The following is a 4,971-nucleotide window of genomic DNA, read 5'->3' as shown; positions in this document are numbered from 1 at the left end:
CTATGGCAGATAAGGTTTGCTCCCTCTTGAATCTGACGGTGGCAGTGAAACCCAGAAAGATGGCTGCATATTTCTCGTTCCTGACTAGTTCTGAGGAACATCGTGTTTTCTCACTTGCTAGATTTAATGTTTTACCATCAGAAGTTCTGTTTGGTAGATTTAGCGGGAGGCCTTATTCTGCTAGATGAGGGGTCTCCAAATTTTTTGGCTAGAGGGCTGCATCAAATATCTGGCATGGTGTGGAGGGCTAGAAACAAAATTTAAATATAAAATTTAAATAAATAAATTAGAGATGGAACTTAGATAAGTGAATAAATGAATGAATGGGCTCATTCATTTAACCTCACTGGCCAGAACACCCTCCGGACACAATCAGAGCACAGTTCTGGTCATGTTCAGCTGAGTGAACCAGAGGCTTTCAGGGGAAAAGAGATTGGCCGTTTGCCAGAAAGAGGCTTGCTGCGGGCTGCACCTGGCCCCCGGGCCAGGGTTTGGAGATCCCTGTGCTAGATGCTGCTCCTGTAATCAGGGCTGCATTGAAACTCTCCAACTTATGCTACTGCAATGCCCTATATATGAGGATATCAGAGCCAAATACTTAAACCCTATTCTAGTAGACAGGAAGGAATATCCTGATGATGTTAAAATACAGCATTTGTTGAATGATGTTTCCAGTAATGTAACTGAGAGTGTGGTGGTTTATCTACAGCAATTGGTGGCAAAAAGAATTAACACCTGACAGTATATCTTTATGAGGTAAATACTCTTAACCTCCTTGATTATCATATAGCCTTTGTATTAATATTAATTACCTTAGGTCCGCATCTGCTGTTGTTTGCCAAAATGTGGCATATAAATACTGTTATTATCATTAATATAATATGAAATAATGATGTGCTTAATCTCCCTGCACATTTTTAAGTCTTCTCAACACTTTTTGGTTTCCCTCAAAATTCTTGCATCATTTGCCTGAGGACGCACTCCAAATTCTCTTCAAATTGAAATATAGGTGAAAGCTGTTTACAACCTGTTTGTTTATTTTTCAGATTATTAATCAATCACTTATGGTAGCTAGCAAAAAAATGCAACCAAAAGCAATTCAACAATCTATTAAAGTGAAAAAAAAAATTCTAAAATATCAGTTCAGCCACCAACAGGACAATGTTACCCTGCACATGCCTGATCTCGTCTGATCTTGGAAGCTAAGCAGGGTCAGGCCTGGTTAGTACTTGGATGGGAGACTGCCTGGGAATACCGGGTGCTGTAGGCTTCTACCATAGTCTTTCGAGACTGAAGGTTGCCAACCCATAACCACCAACAGGACAACAAACCAGTCAACCAGTAAAACAAGACAGGGCCATCTCAGCAGCTGTTAAAGGAATAGAAGAGCAGCAACTTTTCACATAGTTCCAGAAGGGCAAACACTATACAATGCAAGTTTGTCTTCACCAGTCTTCTATGAACATTATAAGTGACCAGGTGAGTTTGTATGGGCAAGAATTTCCATAACTGGAGTATGACTCTCAATAAAGTCCTCGATCTTATCATCAGATGGCAAGTGACCTTGCCGAAAGGCTAGGCTAGCTTTGGTGCAGTGACAAAGCTGCGTCACCCAGTGTATGTGCACAGCAGGTGTAGAAATGTTAGCTTCCTCCCGTAAGAGGAGTTTTATTTCTCATTAAAGGTTTGTGAGTTGGTCTCTCCTACTGTTATTACTGCAGAACTCCCATTTGACTTCTCTCTCTGTCTTGTTGTGTTTGGGGTTGTAACAGTGGCTGCTGTTCTTTCTTTGTCTCAGGAAAGTTTTCAACAAAAGTCACAGCCCAATCCTGAGCTACCTGGGGTGCCCAGGATCAGCGGTACCGAGAAGGGCAGCCGCCTGCCTCAGGAGAAGGGGACTTTCGTCCCCTTCCCCTGAGTAACATAAGCAGCCTCGCAATGGGGCTACTCACTTTACTGCCAACGAAAAGGTTAGCAGTAAGGTAAAGGCACTCGCATAGGGCGTGCAGCCCTGCACGAGCGCCTTGGATCCTGCGGAGCTGAGCTCTGTGGATCCGCCTTCCATCCCCCCCAGGCATCCCTCCCCCTCCCATCCCTCCCCCAGAAATTTCTCAGACATTATGCCCAGCAAGAGTCTCTGACCACTTGGAAAAATGATGGTGCTAGCCCTAGTTTTATGCATGCAAGTTCTGCTCTGTTAGAATGATAACTGTGAAAACACTGGCTATGCATTACATGTTTTTTTAGTTTGCTTAATCATAAATTGTGACTCTAAACAAAAGGCATAGGGTCTGAGATAAGCTTTTGGTTACTATTGATCTTCCTGTCTGTCTTTCTGTCTGTGGAAAAGAGATGCTTGCCCAGTTGTGCTTTACACTCTCGCTAAACAAACAGAACACAGTAACTCTCCAACAAAGCAAAATGTGACCTTCACCGAGAGGTAGTTGGCTTGTTGCCATAAGAGAGATGGTCACTGTCTGGAGAGCAGACATTATTAGGTCATTTGCGAGTGCTTTGAGTAGTGAGGCAGACAGCTATAAGTGGTGGTGGAGGCTGGGGGAGGGATGGGAGAAGAGAATGGGAAGGCAATTACCCTTGTTCAGGATACTAGAGCTACAGCAACATTAGGGAGGCGGCGAAAGGTCTATAGCATGACCTTGACTGGAACCAAGATGAAAAGGACAGTCTTGTCTCCCACACTGAAAACAGATACCAGTTTGAAATTCACAGGGTAATATTTCATCAGAATGGATACATAACCTTCACTCAGCAAGACTGATAAGTCTAGAATGTATGAAGAAAACATTTGTGGGATTAACCACAGTAGGAAGGCAAGCTGGTGGGAAAAGTTGACAGTGTGTGGGAACTTTGCTCCCCAATGAAGGCAGTGCTACTGGGGCATTCTATTCTAATGTATCTGCATTCTATGCAGCATTGTGCACATAGGTTATTAGACTCTTCTGCATATTATGGGTATACAATATTGCTAAAGAACTGTGTGTGAAGGGTGAGACTTTAAATGTATCTTACTGTACTGTTCCTGGATGGCAAGAGGGCTGAATAGTCTTCTTCAAACTGATTGCAGCCTTATTGCATTCTTGTGCAATTAAGTATGTTTCCAGCAGAGCAAGGAAAGGGAAAGAAATCTATTCCAAAGATAGGCCCAATTTCTATATTTCTCTTTCCCCAGCAATGAGTGAATTCCTTTTCCAGGCCTAGGCCCATGTTTGCTTCCTTTGCTCTTGGTTGCAAACAACTTGGTAGCTTCTACAAATGATCTGCTAAACAGGCTTGGTGGATTTCTCATGTTCGGTGGAATAGGTTTGTTTGTTTTTCAATTAGTTTGAATTGTTCTAATTAATCAACAAACATGATTTCTTGAACAACCTCATGGCTATAAAAGAGAAAGGCTGCATTCCCAAGCTATTTATGGAAAAATGCCTTCTTAAGTGCTTCAGGGTAAGATTGGCTGTCTTCCTTGCTAAATGGGGCAGGCTTCAAATACATGGAAGGGAAATCAGTGATGCCCTCAGAGCCAGCTTGTATTGTTCACGTATTCTGAGCATTGGTCCAGTACACCCAGACAGACACCGAATGAGAGCATGTGGCAAGCACCACCCTCTACCCTGCAGCCCATCCCTCTACCACACTTACAGCATTTGGCTGCACCAAGTACAGCATTTATCTGTGCAGACAAACACTGTAAGGAAGATGGAACTATGGAGCATAATGCCAGGTTAGAGATTGCCAGTACACTCTTGCTGATCTTACCATGCATTTCCACTCTGCATAGGAATTACAGAACAGCCATGAAGCTGCATGCCAGGATGAAGGTCTCTTGCTGTCTTGTGTGCTCCCTGGAGCATTTGGTGGGCAACTGTGAGTTACAGGAAGCTGGACTAGATGGGCCTATGGCCTGTTCCAGTGGGGCTGTTCTTATGTTCTTATGACTTTGTCTTTTAGTACTGGGTGACCTGGAAGAAACCTAATACAACCAACACTATGTGGTTTTGGATCTCTGTCCCAGTTTGCCATGCAGGATTAAAGAGCAATACTTTTGCTATGCCCACACCTCTGAGGGTGCATGTTAAAAGTCATGTAACACCCTCAAAAGTAGTTCAGAACGGAAACATCTTGGACCTACCGGTTTATGTATCACAACTTTTGTATTGTATCCCACAACTCTTTTGCTCTCTCTTGAAATTCCTTGGATGTTTCTTGCTCATAGAAAGAAAAAAAAACCAATGCGTTTGCAACATTTTGTTGTGACATTATCTAGGAATTCTAGTCCCAGATTTTATCCACTTTGCCCACTGCAACAGGTGACTGGGAGCCAGTGCAGAGATGGCAAAGCAGGGATCGTTGCAGCTACTGAGGCAAACGCTGGGTTTTAGCAGAGCTTTTTTTAAATTTTTTTTTCTTTTTCTTTTGACTGGACCAAAGCGAAGCAGGAAGGAAAGCTAGCAACAAGGAGATGGCTGGTCTAGACAAGAGATTAACAGATCACAAACGTGGATTTTAGCAGTATGAAAGTAATTTAAAAGTAGACAGAATGTATTGTATTTGCTGGGGCTGTGCTACCATCGAGGGTGCCCTGTCTGAGGATGGCAGCAGCTTCAAGGTTACCGAAAGAACACAAAAGAGAGTCTCAAACATCAACTGATATCATCTTGTTTTTGTGGAGCTTTGAAGTCAAAAGGACACGGTCACATCCCACAAGTGTAAGAGTCGGCTCTTTATGTTGTTACTGGAATTCCCCTACCCCACCCCATCTGTTTTGACAGGGCTGTTGTCTTATTCTGTGTACTAAACTGTATTAAATTTTCAGGTGAAGGGGGCATGGTATTTGCTGCGGAAATGAGATAAGAGAATCACTTCACTTGTAGCGGAGGCCTTTGGATAGTGAGAATATGTGACATCTGTTGTTGAGCTAAAATCGAAACATTTTTGTCTCTCAGAATGCTTGCTTGG

At 43.0% G+C, this 4,971-nt stretch overlaps 1 pseudogene; it reads left to right on the top strand.

The window, feature by feature from the left end:
* Positions 1–1,149: 1,149 nt before the first annotated feature.
* LOC136650707 (5S ribosomal RNA) lies at positions 1,150–1,270 on the top strand (annotated as a pseudogene).
* Positions 1,271–4,971: the final 3,701 nt, after the last annotated feature.

This window comes from Tiliqua scincoides, chromosome 4 (assembly GCF_035046505.1).
Source record: "Tiliqua scincoides isolate rTilSci1 chromosome 4, rTilSci1.hap2, whole genome shotgun sequence".
Classification (NCBI taxonomy): domain Eukaryota; kingdom Metazoa; phylum Chordata; class Lepidosauria; order Squamata; family Scincidae; genus Tiliqua; species Tiliqua scincoides.
Note: the sequence above shows the minus strand (reverse complement) of the source record. Positions and strands in the feature narration are given on the sequence as shown.